This window comes from Moschus berezovskii, chromosome 15 (genome assembly GCF_049115385.1).
Source record: "Moschus berezovskii isolate FMDL1 chromosome 15, NW_MosBer_1.0, whole genome shotgun sequence".
NCBI lineage: Eukaryota > Metazoa > Chordata > Mammalia > Artiodactyla > Moschidae > Moschus > Moschus berezovskii.
This window is the reverse complement of record NC_142474.1, coordinates 32683159-32701792: the sequence shown is the minus strand read 5'-3', so window position 1 is coordinate 32701792 and position 18634 is coordinate 32683159. Positions and strand designations below refer to the sequence as shown.

The window sequence follows — 18634 nt, the reverse complement described above, 5'->3', positions numbered from 1 at the left end:
AAAGAAATGAACAAAAACACCAAAAATTTTCCAGCTAAGATGGGAAAATCACATTTTGCACTATAAAAATGGCCACAAGAAGTTACTTATAAGTTGGTTTTTAAAAAATATGGCCACACAGTTACAAGAAAAATGTGTTAATACAATAAACATGCTGTGGCCAGCATAACTGTGATGGGCAAGCACATCAGTCCACAGCACCCAACAACTGAAGTGGCAATTCACTGCATTCCATTAGCAGTATACATCAGCACCTACTCCCCACATACATGCCAAGCTTGAAGTTTATCAATATTTTTAGGTCTTGCCAAGGATAGGCACATCCCAGTATCTCATTAATATTTTTACTGGTACTAACGCTAACATATGAGTATTTTCATCTGCATTTTCTCCCTTGCAAATTAAGATTCCATATTCTTTACCTATTTTGCTACCAAGTTGTCATCGTTGTTCAGTCACTAAGTTGTGACTGACTCTTTGCAACACCAGGAACTGCAGCACGCCAGGTTTCTCTGTCCTTCACTATCTCCCTGAGTTTGCTCAAACTCAAGTCCATTGAGCCAATGATACCACCCAATCATCTCATTCTCTGTCACCCTCTTTTCCTCTTACCCTCAATCTTTCCCAGCATCGAGGTCTTTTCCAATGAGTCCACTCCTTGCATCATGTTTAGGAGCTCTTTTCATATCAAGGAGCTCCCATTTGTATGGTAAATGTACTATAAATATATTTTCTCAGTTTATTTTTTCTTTATACTTTGTTTCTACTATCTTTTGCTATATAGAAAATTTTAATATATAAGAAGGATGCTATCTTTCCTAATTGCTGTTTCCAGATCTCTTTTCCTCCCTATTCCATCAACAATGTCAGCTTTTCTGAAACAGATGCTCTCTTCTGGATCTGGCTTCCTTACTTTCTGAGTCACCTCAAAATTGTTGTTACTGACACAACAATTACTCTTCTTCACCTACTCATAATATCAGTATCTACTTCACTACCCTCCACTCAACCACAATAAAGATGTTCCACCCAAAGCCCAGCAACTCCATATTTTAACTTCACCATTAACAATCTTTTCCTCTACCCTACTTTAGTTACCAACTCTTTTCAGACCTGCTGTTAGGAGTAAAAGCTCTACCACCAAAATCTCCATTTAAGGTGACATGCACTCTGATGACCATTTCTGCTTTCTCTAGTTCATTTAGCCTAGTTCCCCCTCTCCAGTGAGTCTCCAGCCCCAGAGACCTCCAATCCACAAATGATCACTCTTCATGTTCATCACTCACACATTCTACTTTCCAACTTACCTAGTTATGATTCCTGGGTCCATCACAAGTATCATCCCCTGAAAATCCCTTGACTTCTTCGCATTCTCTCTTGCTGTACTTGCCTGATATAAATGTCTCTGTCTTATTCCCCAACATCCATCCCATTCCCAAAATGTCAGTCTAAGCCAATCATGATTTCCTGTGCCCTTGTGCCAATTAGAAATGTGTATCAGTTAAGTTCTAATGTAATTCATAGAAAAATCTAAATAGTAATGACCTTAACCAAGATATAAAGCCCAAACGTAAGCAACCGGAGCACATAAAGCATTTCTATGATCACTAGGGACCTTCTATCTTGTTGCTCTTGTTCTCCTCAACGTGTGCTTCCACCTCACAATCCAAGATGGCTGCACAAACTCCAGTTATTATCTCCTTATTCTATCCAGCAGGAAGGAGTTGCAAGGAAACAAGGTACACACCCCCTTTCCTCTAAGTAAAAAAGGACCATTCAACTTACCCCCTAGCCAAAACTTCAATTCAGTTCAGTCGCTCAGTCGTGTCCGACTCTCCGCGACCCCATGAATCACAGCACGCCAGGCCTCCCTGTCTATCACCAACTCCCGGAGTTCACTCAAACTCACGTCCACAGAGTTGGTGATTCCATCCAGCCATCTCATTCTCTGTCGTCCCCTTCTCCTCCCACCCCCAACCTTTCCCAGCATCAGAGTCTTTTCCAGTGAGTCAACTCGTTGCAACTTAGACATACCTAAATGTACAGGGAGGCTGAGAAATAGAGCCATTATCCCAGATGACCATGTACATACTCAGTGAAAAATCAGGACTCTTTATTGAAGAGGAGAAAGGCTAATATTTGGGTCACAGCATGTAATCTAATCTTAGATGTGATAGGAAGTCTGATGGAAGGCTTTTCAGGAAATATTTCCTCATTCCTACGAAAGATAGCGTGGTAGATAGGAAGCTATGCCACCTAGACCTCCTCTTCAAGAAAAGACTTGATGCCAGCTGCAGAAGTGATTGTGGTCCACAGACAGCATCCGGATGTCAGTTCAATGAGGAGTCGCCTTACCTCAGGTCATGCCCTTCCAAGTATCCATCCTAGAATGGATATAAAGGCTGGGAGTTTTTCAATTTAACACAGGGCAAACAATCATTACTCCAGAGCTCTCTTTTGTCAGGCCTACACTGAAACTCAACTTCTTCCTTGGCCCACTTCTGCTTCCTGCCCCCTCCTCACCTAGATGTTATACCTAACTTGTACTTCAAACTTCACCTCAGCAAATGCTTTTAAGAAACCCAACCTGTGACAGAAGTCCTAAAAGACCAGCCTTCTTCCACTGGACTTTGCTGTGTTTGGATTTTAATTTAGTCATCATGCTATGAGCCAGAACACAAAGCCAGCACCAAGGGTGACAAATCAAAGGTGAGTGCAAAGGTCCCTGAAGAACTGTACAAAACAACCACAGAGACCACCCCAATTTTAAAGGTAAATAAATTTCCCACTAGCTCAGTTTTGTGGTATTCTACTATACTTCTTTTGCTCCTAAGAGTTTCTACAGACTTCACATAGACATGTTCAGGTATTTGCAAATATATATCACTTTTGGAAAAAGATTGTTTTATTTTAAATATTTACTTTGTATCTTGAAACCTACATTTACATAATTTTACAGATAATGAATAGATGTGATCAGACAGGCTTTTTAGGGTCAACTAAAGGACAATTTTTTTTTTTCTTCTTTACTGCTCTCTCCAGGTACTTCCCCCTTCTCCCCAACAAGATAAATATTTAACCACCTTGCAAGCATTCTTATTTTTCTTCATACTTACAAGTCCCTGACAAGAATGTCCCTGATGAGTAGCCTCTGATGGTTCTCTTAAATCAGTTTTGGTTATACAAATTATTATTACACTAATCTTCTTATATCGTCCCCTTCTTCATTCAACAAAACTTTGTGGGAAATGCTCCAATTAATTGGGAACTGGTTTAATTCATGTAGCTTAATATTCTACCCTACAATATATCATTTTTTTTCTGCCTTTCTCTGACTTTCTAATTTTGTTTTCAGTTGGTTGGCAGTATGTACAATGCTGCAGTAAATATCCTTATAATGTGACCTTACTTGTGCTTTTATTTCTAAGGAAATAATCGGAGGAGGAGGATTACCAGACCAAAAGAAATATGAACTTTAACTGTTGACCAGGCTGCAAATTATTTTCCAAAAGACTATAACAATTCATATTTGTACCAGTGATAAACGAAAATATTCTATCTCTACATCCCTTCTGCTCTTTTTTCTTTTAAATTTTACTAGTTTTTAATTCAAAATTCCCTGTATTCTAGTAAATGGTCTACAATTGGTTACTGAAAACATAAAGAGTTTTGAAAGGGGAAGGCCAGGAATATTAACCTAAAATTTCAGGTCTAATTTTTCAGTATAATTAGTGGTCTAGGTATGGACTCTGGTACTTTCCGTGTCTTCACCAGCAGCAACACAAAAGCATCAAACTGAAACACAGATATTTTAACAACCCAAGACCAGAAACTTAAAGAATTAACTCCTTGCTATTACTAATTTTCCCATTTAAGAATACACAGAGGGCAATTCTGCGATGGAAATGAATACAGGGAAAATAGGGGAATCCTCTATAGGAGGCAGGTTTCAAAGGAATCATCTTGTACCTTGTAAGCCATGTCCAACAGTTTGGGACCCCATGAACTACAGCCCGCCAGGCTTCTCTGTCCATGGGATTTCCCAAGCAAGAATACTGGAGTGGATTGTCATTTCCTTCTCCAGGGGAATCTTCCTGACCCAGGGATCAAAACTGTGTCTCCTGCATTGCAGGCAGATTCTTTACTGCTGAACCACAAGGGAAACCCCATCTTGTAACTATTTCTTTCTAACTTACTTGTATTATTATTACCAGACAATATGGGATGTAAAACCTCAACTTTTTTCATCTGTTAAAATTTTTCTTGGGACTTTCCTAGTAGTCCAATGGTTAAGAATCTGCCTTCCAACATAGAGGATGTGGGCTTGATCCTTGGTCAGGGAACTAAGATCCCACATGCCATGAGACAACTAAGCCCACAGGCTGCAACCACTGAGCCCACGCACTCTTGAGCCCATGCACCACAACAAAAGAAGGCCACATGTGCTGCAACTAGAGAAAGCCAGAGCACCAAAACAAAGACCCTGTGCAGCCAAAAATAAATAATACCACGTTCATCTTTCCAAGGGAAATCTTACACTCCAGAAAGACATTACTTAACAAAGTTGGAACTACTTAGGAAATGTTTCTGGGCCTACATGTTTATTAAATCTAGTTGAATTAATCTCTTAAAAAAGAGAAAATGGTTTTCTTTATGGTCAAGTACCTTGAACATTAATAAACTTTGATCAAATTTCCTTGGATATTTGAAAAAGAAATCTATTGTAGCAATGTAAACTTATGTATGTGTTGTTGCTGTTTAGTCACTAAGTCATGTCCAACTCTTTTGAGACCCCATAGACTACAGGCTGCCAGGCTCCTCTGTCCAGGGGATTTCCCAGGCAAGGATACTGGAATGGGTTGCCATTTCCTTCTCCAGGGGATCTTCCCGACCTAGGGATCGAACCCATGTCTTCTGCATTGGGAGGTGGATTCTTTACCACTGAGCCACCAGGGAAACTGATATTTATATATACACAAACATAATTAAGTTTACTGAATGCACTATTCAATTCCCTTTATATTCTTATTTATAAAAATATCTACCAAATCTAGTTCATATGAATGTATACTGAAATGAGGTACCATGACTGCTCCATCACTGACATTTCTCACTTTTTTTGCTTTCTGTATTTATTTAGCCATACAAGCTTACAACTATTAGACCTTCATAGATTATGCCTAATAACTCATTTAACTTATCTGATGCTCAAATTCCACTTTGTCTATAACTACTGATTTTTCTTCATTTTCCTTGGCCTTAAATATTTACTCAACTCCTTATTTTTTATATTTCTTTATATTGCATTGACCAAAAAGTTTGTTTAGTTTTTTCCATAAGATGGCTCCAGTAGTGCTCAGTTGTCTTTAACTTCATTCAAAACAATTATGTAGGACTGTATTGTGACAACTGTAATATCAGTGTGCATTTTTCTTTAAAAGCAGAAAAAGATCAGTGAATTTTTGTGTAGAAATTTTAATATTGAAGATGGAAGGAAAAAAAGCAACACTCTCAGCATATTATGCTTTATTATTTCAAGAAAGGTAAAAATGCAAGTGAAATGCAAAAAAAGACTTGTGTAATGTCTGGGAAAGGTGCTGCAACTGATAGAATGTACTAAAAGTGGTTCACAAAGTTTCGTGTTGAAGATTTCTCACTGGATGATACTTCACAGTCAGGCAGACCAGTTGAAGCTGATAGCAATCCAATTGAAAACATCAGCATTATACCACATGGGAGATAGCTGACATACTCAAAATATCTAAGTCAAGTGCTGAAAATCATTTGCACCAGCTTTGTTATGTTAATCGTTTTGATGTCTAGGTTCCATATAAGTGAAAAAAGCCTTCCTAACTGTATTTTTGTATTCAGTTCTCTACTGAAATTTAACAAAAACATTCTATTTTTAAAACAGATTGTAATGGGCAATGAAAAGTGAATATTGTACAATAATGTAGAACAGAAGAGATCATGGGACAAGTGAAATGAACCACCACAAACCATACCAAAGGCCAGTCTCCATCCAAGAAAGATGATGCTGTGTATATGGTGGGATTAAAAGGGAGTTCCTTTATTATGAATTCCTTCCGGAAAACCAAACGATTAATTCTAACAAGTACCATTCCCAATTAGACCAACTGAAAGCAGCACTTGACAAAAAGTGTCTGGAAGTAGTCAACAGAAAATGGATAATCTTCTATCAGGACAACACATGGCCGCATGTTTCTCTGATGACCAGCCAAAAACTGTTACAGCTTGGCTGGGAAGTTCTGAATCATCCACGAATTCACTGGACATTGCACCTTCAGATATCCATTTATTTCGGTCTTTATAAAATTCTCTTAATGGAAAAAAATCTCAATTCCCTGGAAGATTGTAAAAGGCACATGGAACAAATTCTTTGCTCAAAATGAATAAGTTTTGGAAATATGAATGGGCCTGAAAAATGGCAGAAGGTGGTGGAGTGAAATGGTGAATACATTGTTCAATAAACTTCTTAGTGAAAATGAAAAATGTGTTCTACTTTTACTTAAAAACTGAAGGACTTTTTTGGCCAACTCAAAATTTCTTCTTTTCAATTTTTAAATTTTTTAAAAAAATTTTATTTTATATTGGAGTATAATTGATTAGTTATAGTATAGTCGTTATGTTATTTTCAGTTGTACAGCAAAGTGATGCAGTTATACATACATGAGTCTATTCTTTTCAAATTCTTTTCCCATTTAGGCTATTATAGTATTGAATAGAGGCTTCCCTGGTGGCTCAGACAACAAAGAATCTGCCTGCAATGTGGGAGACCTGGGTTCAATCCCTGGGTTGGGAAGATCCCCTGGAAGTGGGCATGGCAACCCACTCCAGTGTTCCTGCCTGGAGAATCCCCATGAACAGAGGAGCCTGGTGGGCTACAGTCCTTGGGGTCGCAAAGAATCAGATATGACTCACTGACTAAGCACTAGTATTGAATAGAGTTCCCTGTGCTATGCAGTAGGTCCTTGTTGGTTATCTATTTTAAAAATGGAAGTGTACATACATGACTCACAAACTTCCAATCTATTCCTCCCCTCTACCTCCTGGTAACTATAAATTCATTCTCTAGTCTGTGATCCTGTTTCTATTTTGTAAATAAGTTCATATATCATTTTTTTAGGTTCCAAAACTAAAGGATATGGTATACTTGTCTTTCTCTGACTTACTTCACTTACTGTGATAATATCTAGGTCCATCCATGTTGTTGCAAAAGGCATTATTTCCTCCTTTTCATGGCTGAGTAATATTCCACTGCATATATGCACCACATCTTCTTTATCCATTTCTCTGTCAGTGGACATTTAGGTTGCTTCCATGTCTTGGGTGTTGTACATAGTGCTGCAGTGAACACTGGGGTCCATGTACCTTTTTGAATTATAATTTTATCCAGATATATGCCCAGGAGTGGAACTGCTGGATCATATGGTAGTTAGATTTTTTGTTCTTTAAGGAACCTCCATACTGTTTTCCCTAATAGTTGTACCAATTTACATTGCCAAACGGTGTAGGACGGTTCCCTTTTCTCCACCCCTCCTCCAGCATTTACTGCCTGTAGATTACTTGATGATGGTCATTCTGACACGGGTGAGGTGATACCTCACTGTGGTTTTGATTTGCATTTCTCTAATAATTAGTGATGTTGAGCATCTTTTCATGTGCTTTTTGGTCACCTGTATGTCTTCTCTGGAGAAATCTCTATTTAGGTCTTCTACCTAACTTTTAATTTTTTTTTATTGTGCCACCTGAGCTGTATGTAAATTGTGAAGACTAATGTCCTGTCAATTGCATGGTTTGCAAATATTTTCTCCCATTCTATGGGTTGTATTTTTGTTTTATGGTTTCTTTTGCTCTACAAAAGTTTTTGAGTTTAATTAGATCCTATTGGTTTTTGTTTTTATTGCCATTACTCTAGGAGATGAATCAAAAAAGATACTGCTACAAAAAATAGATAATCCTGCAATTTATGTAAAAGAGTTCTGCCTATATTTTCCTCTTAAGAGTTTTATAGTGTCTGGTCTTACATTTAGGTCTTTAATCTATTTTTAGTTTATTTTTGTATATGGTATTAAAGAATGCTCTAATTTCATTATTTTTACATGTAGTTATCCACTTTTCTCAGTACTATTTCTAAAGAAATTGTCTTTCCTCCACTGTATAATCTGCCTCCTTTGTTGTAGACTAACTGACCATAGGTGCATGGGTTTATTTCCGGGCATTCAATCCTGTTCTATTGATTTGTATTTCTGCTTTCGTGCTAGTACCATACACTGTGATGATTGTAGCTCTCTAGTATAGCCTGAAGTCAGGGAGTCTGATTCATCCAGCTCCATCTTCCTTTCTCAAGACTGCTTTGGCTATTTAGGGTCTTTTATGCCTCCACACAAATTTTAAGACATTTTTGTTCTAGTTCTGTGAAAAATGCCATTAGTAATTTGATAGGGACTACACTGAATCTGTCGGAGAAGGCAATGGCAAGCCACTCCAGTACTCTTGCCTAGAAAATCCCATGGATGGAGGAGCCTGGTAGGCTGCAGTCTGTGGGGTCGCTAAGGGTCGGACACGACTGAGCGACTTCACTTTTACTTTTCACTTTCACACATTGGAGAAGGAAATGGGAACCCACTCCAGTGTTCTTGCCTGGAGAATCCCAGGGACGGGGGAGCCTGGTGGGCTTCCGTCTACGGGGTCACACAGAGTCGGACACGACTGAAGTGACTTAGCAGCAGCAGCACACTGAATCTGTAGACTGCCTTGGGTAGTACAGTCATTTTGACAATATAAACTGTTCCAATTCAAAAGCATCTTTCCATGTTTGCGTCATCTTAGATTTCTTTATTCACTGTCTTAAAGTTCTTGGAGTACAGATCTTTTGCCTCTTTAGGTAAGTTTATTCCTAGGTATTTTATTCGTTTTGATGCAACAGTAAATGGAATGTTTCTTTACATTCTCTTTCTAATTTTTCATTGTTAGTGTATTGAAATACAAGGGATTTCTGTATATTACTCTTGTATTCTGTAATTTTACTGAATTCATTGATGAGCTCTAGTAGTTTTCTGGTACCAATTTTAGGATTTTCTATGTATAGTATCATGTCAACTGCAAACAGTGACATCCTGTTCTTTTTCTCCTCTGATTGCATGCCTAGACTTCCAAAACTATGTTGAATAATAGTAATGAGAGTGGACACCCTTGTCTTCTAGTGTTAGATGAAATGCTTCTCATTTTTCACCACTGAGAATGATGTTTGCTGTGGGTTTGGCATACACGGCCTTTATTATGTTGAGATAGGTTCCCTCTATCCCCATATCCTGGGTGAAACGTTTCTCATTTTTCACCACTGAGAATGATGTTTGCTGTGGGTTTGGCATACATGGCCTTTATTATGTTGAGATAGGTTCCCTCTATGCCCACATCCTGGGTGTTGAATTTTGTCAAAAGCTCCTGCATCTATTAAGATGATCATATGGTTTTTATTCTTCAATTTGTTGATGTGGTATATCACAGGATTAAGTTGTGTATATTGAAGAGTTCTTGCATCCCTGGAATAAATCCCACTTGATAATGGTGTATGATCCTTTTAATATACTGTTGGATATGGTTTGCTAGTAATACTTTCTTGAGTTTTGCATCTAGTTCACCAGTGACATTGGCCTGCAATTTTTTTGTGTGATATCTTTTACTGCTTTTAATATCAGGGTGATGATGGTCTCATAGAATGAATCTGGGAGTGTCCCTTCCTATCTGGTTTTCAGCAATAGTTTGAGAAGGATAGATGTTAACTCTTCTCTAAATGTTTGATATAATTGCCTGTGAAGCCATCTGATTCTAGACTTTTGTTTGCTGGAAGATTTTTTAATCACAGTTTCAATTTCAGTATTTGTGATTGGTCTATTCATATTTTCTGTTTCTTCCAGGTTCAGTCTTGGAAGATTAACCTTCCTAAAAATTTGTCCATTTCTTCTAGATTGTCAATTTTATTGGCATACAGTTCCTTATAGTAGTCTCTTACGATCTTGTGTAATTTTTGTGTGTCTATCGTAACTTCTTTTCCATAATTTTATGTATTTGAGTCCTCTCCCTCTTTTTCTTGATGAGTCTGGCTAAGGGTTTATTTCTGTTTACCTTTTCAAAGAACCAACTTTTAGTTTCATCGATCTTTTCTATTGTTTTAATAATCTCCATGACATTTATTTCTGCTGATTGTCATGATTTCTTTCCTTCTAACTTTGGGTTTTGTTTGTTCTTCATTCTCTAGTTGCTTTAGGTGTAAGGTTAGCTTGTTTATTTGAGGTTTTTCTTGTTTCCTAAGATTGTATAAGTATAAACTTCCCTCTTAGAACTGCTTTTGCTGCATCCCATAGGTTTTGGGTCATCCTGCTTTCATTTTCACTTGTCTCTCAATAATTTTTTATTTCCTCGGTGATCCATTGCTGTTTTAGCAGCATATGCTTAGCCTCCATGTGTTTGTGTTTTTTCATTTTTTTCTTGTAGTTGATTTCTAATCTCATAGTGTTGCATTCAGAAATGATGCTTGATATGATTTCAATTTTCTTAAATTTATCAAGGCTCACTTTGAGGGCTAGTATGTGATCAATCCTGGTGAATGTTCCATGTACGGCTGCTGCTAAGTCACTTCAGTCGTGTCCGACTCTGTGTGACCCCATAGACGGTAGCCGACCAGGCTCCACTGTCCCTGGGATTCTCCAGGCAAGAACACTGGAGTGGGTTGCCATTTCCTTCTCCAATGTGTGAAAGTGAAAAGTGAAGTCGCTCAGTCGTGTCCAACCCTTAGAGACCCCACGGACTGCAGCCTACCAGGCTCCTCCATCCACGGGATTTTCTAGGCAAGAGTATTGGAGTGGCTTGCCATTGCCTTCTCCCATGTTCCATGTACACTTGAGATGAATTTGTATTATGCTGCTTTTTGATGGAATGCTCTAAAAATATTAAGTTTAATGTGTCATTTAAGGCCTTTGTTTCCTTACTGACTTTCCCTGTGAACGAGCTGTCTGTTGATGAAAGTGGGGTGGTAAAGCCCCCCCCACTATTTCTGTGTTACTGTCAATTTCTCCTTTTATGGCTGTTAGTATTTGCCTTATATACTGAGGTGTTCCTATGTTGAGTACATAAATATTTACGACTGTTACATCTTCCTTTTGGACTGACCGTTTGATCATTATGTAGTGTCCGTGTCTGGTAAAACTCTTTAAAGTCTATTTTGTCTGATACAACTACTGCTTATCCAATTTTGATTTCCATTTGCATGGAATACATTTTTCCGTCCCCTTTTGGTTTGTATGTGTCCTTAGATCTGAAGTGGGACTTGTTTTTGTATCCATTCAATTTATGTCTTTTGGTTGGAACATTTACTCCGTTTACATTTAAGGTAATTATTAATATATACGTTCTTACTGGCATTCAGTTAACTTTTTGGATTTGTTTTTCTAGGTGCTTTTCTTTCCTTTCTCTTTTGTTCACTTCTCTTGTCATTTGATCACTAACTTTAATGCTGTGTTTAGATTCCATTTTCTTTTCTGTATCTATTGAGATTTTTGGTCTGTGGTTACCATGAGGTTTTCAAATAGCAGTCTATATATAACCAAGATTGCTATAAGTTGCTAGTTATACGTTGTTATAAGTTGGAAATGCATTTGTGTTCTCCTCTTCTTACAACTGCTGATTCTGATGTATTTGTGTGTGGATGATTTCTTACCATCACTAATCACTTTATGCTTATCTTCTTTTTTTTGTATGTTTAATAGTGAGTTTTTCCATTTGTAATTTTCCAGTTTCTAGTTATGGCCCTCTCTTTACTGCCTAGAGAAATTCCTTTAGCATTTGCTGCAAAACTTGTTATGGTGGTGCTGAATTCTCTTATCTTTTGCTTGTCTGTAAAGCTTTTGATTTCTCTGTCATATCTAAATGAGAGCCTTGCTGGGAAGAATATTCTTAGTTGCAAATTCTTCCCTTTCATCACTTGAAATATACTGTGCCACTCCCTTCTGGCCTGCAGAAAAATCAGCTGATAGTCTTATAGAAATTCCCTTGTATGTTGTTTGTTGTTGCTTCCCCTTGTTGCTTTTAATATTTTTTATTTGTCTTTAATTTTGTCAATTTGATTACTATGTGTCTCAGTGTATTCCTCCTTGGATTTATTTGACCTGAGCCTCTCTCTGTGATTCCCAGACTTAAATGACAGTTTCCCTTCCCATGTTAGGAAATTTTTCAGCTATTCTCTCTTCAAATATTTTCTTGGGTACTTTCTCTCTCTCTCTCTCTCTTCTCTTTCTAGGACCCTTATAATGAGAATGTTGGTACTTTTAATGTTATCCCAGAGATCTCTTAAGGACTGTCCTCATTTCTTCTTATTCTTTTTTTTAATTTTGATCCATGGCAGTGACTTCCACCATTCTGTCTTCCAGTTCACTCACCTATTCTTCTGCCTCAGTTATTCTGATATTTATTCCATCTAGTGCATTTTTTCATTTCAGTTCCTGTATTATTGATCTGTTTGTTCTTTAGTTCTTCTAGGCCTGCTGATGGGTGGGACTATGTTCCCTCCCTGTTGGTTGTCTGGCCTGAGGCATCCCAGCACCAGAGGCAACAAGCTGTTGGGTGGAGCCAAGTCTGGTGAGAAAATGGCAGCCTCCAAGATGGCTCACACCAATGAGGACTACCCAGGACTGCTGCCACCAGTGTCCCTGTCCTCATAGTGAGCCACAACCACCCCCTCCACCTCCACAGGAGATCCTCCAATACTAGCAGGTAAGTATGACCCAGTCTCTTATGAGACCACTACTTTTTCCCCTGAGTCTTGGTGCACACAAGACCCTATCTACATCCTCTAAGACTAGAGTTTTAGCTTTCCCCACTCCTGTGAAATTTGAGTGATCAAACACTGCTGGCCTTCAAAGCTACATTCTCTGGGGACTCCTCCTCCTGTTGCCAGACATCCAGGCTGGGAAGCCTAATACGGGGCTCAGAAATTTCATTCCTCTGGGAGAACTTTTGTGGGTATAATTATTTTCTACTTTGTGGGTTGCCCACCCCATGTGTATGGGATTTGATTTTGTCATGATTGCATCCATCCTACCATCATGTTCTGGTTCCTTCTTTGTCTCTGGATGTAGGATCCCTTTTTTGGTAGGTTCTAGTATTCTTTTGTTGGTGGGTGTTCAGCACTTAGTTATGATTTCGGTGTTTCCATCAGAAGGTGTCAGCTCAAGTACTTCTACTCTGCCACAGGCACACCTGAGGCCACACTGAGGTCAAGGGTAGAGAGTAAAGTATGTTTCTATTAAACAGATCATGCTTAGGATTTATTTCTCAACCTAGTCTAACAGTTTCACAATACAGCCTATTCACATTTAGCATGAGGACTATTATATTGATTTGATTCCTTCCAACCAAATTGCTAAATCAACCTTAATAAGGATTAGTTTATACAGAATACAATGTAATCATCAAATATGTACAATATGGTAAGTGTTGACAAACTTATACACATATAAAATCCCCCAAACAAGATATAAAATAGTTCTATCATCCCCTCAATGTTCCCTCAGACCTCCTTGCAGGTAATCCCTCTCAACGCTGATCTTGTTTCTATCACTGCAGACTAGTTTGACAGAACTTGATTTAATGAAATCATACAGAGACACTTTTGTGCCTTGCTCCTTTTGATCAGCATGTTTCCAAGTACTGTGTGTATCAACAGCTTGTTCTTTCCTATTGCTGGGTAGTATTCTGTTGTATGAATATATAGACTACAACATGTCTATCCATTTTCCTGGACAGACACCTGGATTATGTAGTTACAGATGCTTATGAACAAAGCTGCTAAGAACACTTGTGTACAAGCCTTTGTGTGGACAATTCTCCACATTTCTCCATACTAAAAAAAGGAATCACCAGCTCGAAGTATAGACACACACCTAAATTTAAAGAACTGCCAAAGTGTCTCCTAAGTGGTTACATCATATTAGACTTTCACCATCTAGGTATAAATATTTTCTGCTCTCAGTTCTCCCAGTACTCCCACAGCCTTAACAATACATCCCTTCAGCAATATACTGGACTCTGTAAGTGAGGAAGACCTATTGCACTCCATGGATGCAACATTGTGCTTTCCAGATCTGCAACTCTGTGACCCTTGTAACCTTCCTTCACGGGTCCAGCTACACTGCTTTCTGTGTCTAGAAGAATCACAACAGAATGTAGATCCCGGAGTTTCCTATAGGTCCCCACAGCAAGCTGCTTCAATAGAAGCATGGAGCTTGCAGTCAGGACAGTCAGAGAAGTAAGTCTCATTAAGGCTGCTATGTCTTTCCTCTCTATTGTTAAAGCCCATCTGAGTCTGGGTTTTCTTGGGCTTCTAACTGAAAGCATCCCAATTCCTTATTTCACCAACTCCAAGATAAACATGTTTCTCTTAACAGCTCAGAAATCAGGATGCATTAAAAAACATGCAGTTGAAATGATTATTATTTTCTTTCTTAGAAGTACATGAGATACGGGTATATTTTACATTCAGTGGCATCTTAAGATGCATTATATACACATGGCAAACCCTAAACCTGGTTGAATCCAACTCTCTGCTCACTCTGTATATGAAACCAAGAAGCTAAATAAGGCTAGAGACAAAACACTGTGCTCACTGGTCTCACTCCACATTTATAAACACATTTCTCAAGGAGGTTCCCAGCACTGTGGGAAAACCAATTCTTTCACATCCCTGGCCGATTCACTGCTATCCCTTATTACTGTTCACTTTCTAAACCCTCTTCCCTTTCTCAATTTTAGCTGATGATCCTCTGATCACTCCACTGTTTCCTGTCTGTTTACCCCCAGTGGAATATAAATCTCATGACAAGGACTTCTGTCTGTTCTATTCACTATTCCTAGTGTCTAGAAGTATGTCTGGCATCCTAATAATACAAAGTAAATAGCTGTGGAAAGAAGAAATAAATCATAAGAGATCTACATTTTCTTCCATTACTTTAATGCAAGTACTTTGCTTTCCCCTAGTTACAATGGATAGGGTCACACCCCTTACCTGGGTCCAGAATTCTTAAACACTACTCAATCAAGGGCCTCACCAGAACAAACCTAATTCTAAACCTATGCTATACTTTTCCCATCTACTGGATCAGCATAAGACAAGCTGTTGGATTTCCTTCTTAAAAAAAATTAACTCACCTCTCATGTTCTGCCTACTTTTTTTTCTTACATTTACATCAAAAGTCTTCTTAAGAAGAATTATCTACTCTTGGAAAAGCCCTAGAACGCCACATTTTCACTGTCAAGGGTGTGGGTTCAATCTCTGAACAGGGAACTAAGATTCTGTAAGCTGTGCAGTGCAGCCCCCCACTCCCAAAAAAGACTAGGGACTTCCCTGGTGGTCCAGTGGTTCTGCCTTCCTGAGCAGGGGACACAGGTTCAATTAATTCTTGGTCAGGGAACTAAGATCCCACATACTGTAGGACAAGTAAGCCCGCACCCCAGCTAGAGAGTCAGCACACTCAGCCAGGACGCTGAGTCCATGTGTGACAACCAGAGAGCCTGCATGCCCCAACTATTGCACCTGAGCACTCTAGAGCCCGAGCTCTACAACCAGAAGCCAGCATGCTGCAATGAACAGCTGGCACAATGCAATGAAGACCCAGCACAACCAAAAAAAGAATTATCTATTCTCACTGACAACACTCTTACCTCCTAATATCTTAACCCCATTCCAGTGGGGTCTAACCCTCACCCCTTCTCTGAAATCCTTTTGTTAAGGTACAAAGGGGTAAAATTTCAGATCCCTTCTTACTTCAACACTTGAAATAGCTAATTACTTCCCCTTTTTTTGCATTTAATATTATGTTTCCTTCCAATTTTCTTGAGATATAATTGAACTACAGCACTCTCTAGGTTAAAGGTGTACAGCATAATTATTTGACTTACATACTTCATGAAATTATCACAATAAATCTACTGAACACCCATCACCTCATAAAGACACATTAAAGAAACAGAAAAAAGTTTTTCCCTATGATGAGAACACTTAGGATTTAGTCTCTTAATAACTTTTATATATAACAATCAGCAGTGTTAATTAAATATATCATGTTGTATATCCCTAGTACTTCCTTATTTATAACTAGAAATTTGTACCTTTTGACTATTTTCATTTAATTCCACCACCCTCCATGCCCTGCCTTTGGTAACCACAAATCTGGTCTCTTTTTCTGTTTGCTTTTGAAGTATAGTAGAACTGCAACACATGTTAGTTCCTGTTACACAAAACAGTGTTTTGATATTTCTATCCATTTCAAAATGATAACGATAACTCTAGTTACAATCTCATCATACAAAGATATTTCATAGTTATTGACTATATTCTTCACACAGTACATTTCATACCCATGAGTCATTTGCAATTATAAGTTTGTGCCTTTTAATCTCCTTCACTTATTTTTCTCCTCTTCCACTCTCATCTCCTCTATAAATCTCCTGTTTGTCCTCTGAATCTACAACTGTTTTCTTATGTTTGTTCATTTGTTTTTCTTTTTAGATTTTATATACAAGTGAACTCATACAGTATTTGTCTTTCTCTTATTTCACTTTGCGTAATACACTACATGTTGTCACAAGTGGCAAGATTTTTTTTTATGGCTGAATAATACTCCATCCCAGGTGGTGCAGTGGTAAAGAATCTGTGTGCCAATGCAGGAGATGCAAGAGATATGAGTTTGATCCCTAGGTCAGGAAGATAAAGAGTATGAAATAGCAACCCACTCCAGTACTCTTGCCTGGAAAATTCCATGGACAGAGAAACCTGGCAGGCTACAGTCCATGGGTCACAAAGACTCAGACTGAACACACATACACACAATATACACACATGCCACATCTTTATCCATTCATCTATTGATGGGCACTTAGGTTGCTTCCATATCTTGACTATTGTAAATAATGCTGCAATGAACATAGGGATACATATGTATATTCTCTAATTGGTGTTTTCTTTCATTAGGATAAATACACAGAAGTAGAACTGCTGAATCATATAGCAGTCTATTTTTAACTTTTGAGGAATCTTCAAACTGTTTTAAGTTTTCATTCCAATCCCAAAGAAGGGCAATGCCAAAGAATGTTCAAACTGCCACACAACTGCACTCATTTCACATGCTAGCAAAGTAATGCTGAAAATTCTCCAAGCTAGGCTTCAACAGTATGTGAACGGAGAACTTCCACATGTTCAAGCTGGATTTAGAAAAGACAGAGTAATCAGAGATCAAATTGCCAACATCCACTGAACAAAAGAAAAAGAGAATTCCAGAAAAACATCTACTTTTGCTTTACTGACTATGCCAAAGCCTTTGACTGTATGAATCACAACAAAATGTGGAAAATTCTTCAAGAGATGGGAATACCAGACCACCTTTCCTGTCTCCTGAGAGGCCTGTATGCAGGTCAAGAAGCAAGTTAGAACGGAACTGTAACAACAGACTGGTTCACAATTGAGAAAGGGGTACATCAAGGCTGTATACTGTCACCCTGCTTATTTAACTTTTATGCAGAATACATCATGCAAAATGCCAGGCTGGATGAAGAACAAGCTGGAATCAGGATTGCCAGGAGAAATATCAATAACCTCAGATATGCAGATGACACCACCCTTATGGTAGAAAGTAAAGAGGAACTAAAGAGCCCCTTGGTGAAGGTGAAAGAGGAGAGTGACAAAGTTGGCTTAAAATTCAACATTCAAAAAACTAAGATCATGGCATTTGGTCCCAACACTTCATGGCAAATAGATGAGGAAACAATGGAAACAGTGACAGACTTTATTTTCTTGGGCTCCAATACATTGTGGACAGTGATTACAGCCATGAAACTAAAAGATGCTTGATCCGTGAAAGAAAAGCTATGACAAACCTAGACAGTGTATTAAAAAGCAGAGACATTACTTGGCCAACAAAGGTCCAAATAGTCAAAGCTATGGTTTTTCCAGTAGTCATGTATGCCCGTGAGAGTAGGACCATAAAGAAGGCTGAGCAATGAAGAACTGATGCTTTTGAAATGTGGTGTTGGAGAAGACTCCTGAGAGTCCCTTGGACTGCAAGAAGATCAAACCAATCAGTATTAATGGAAATCAACCCTGAAAATTCATTGAAGGGACTGATGCTGATGCTGAAGCGCCAATATTCGGGCCACCTGATGTGAAGAGCAGACTTGTTGGAAAAGACCCTGATGCTGGGAAAGATTGAGGGTAAGAGGAGAAGAGGTGACAGAGGATGACACGGTTGGATGGAATCATCGGCTAAATGGACATGAGTTTGAGCAAGCTCTGCGAGGTGGTAAAGGACAAGGAAGCCTGGCATGCTGCAATCCATGGGGTCGAAGAGTTGGAAACAACTGAGAGACTGAACAACTCACTGTTTGCCATAGTGACTGTAGCAATTCACATTCCGACCAACAGTGCACAGGGTTCCCTCTTCTCCACATCCTCACCAATTCTTGTCATTTGTTGTCTTTTTGAAAATAGTCATTCTTGATCAGTGTGAGGTGATAGCTCACTGTTCTGATTTGCATTTACCTGATGTATTGAAGAAAGTAGGGA

General features: G+C 38.5%; 1 protein-coding gene across 2 annotated transcripts in view; it reads right to left on the bottom strand.

Moving 5' to 3' along the window:
* The window catches only part of ATRN (attractin), a 201269-nt gene that overhangs the window by 138956 nt on the left and 43679 nt on the right, over positions 1–18634 (bottom strand). The window lies entirely within an intron of this gene.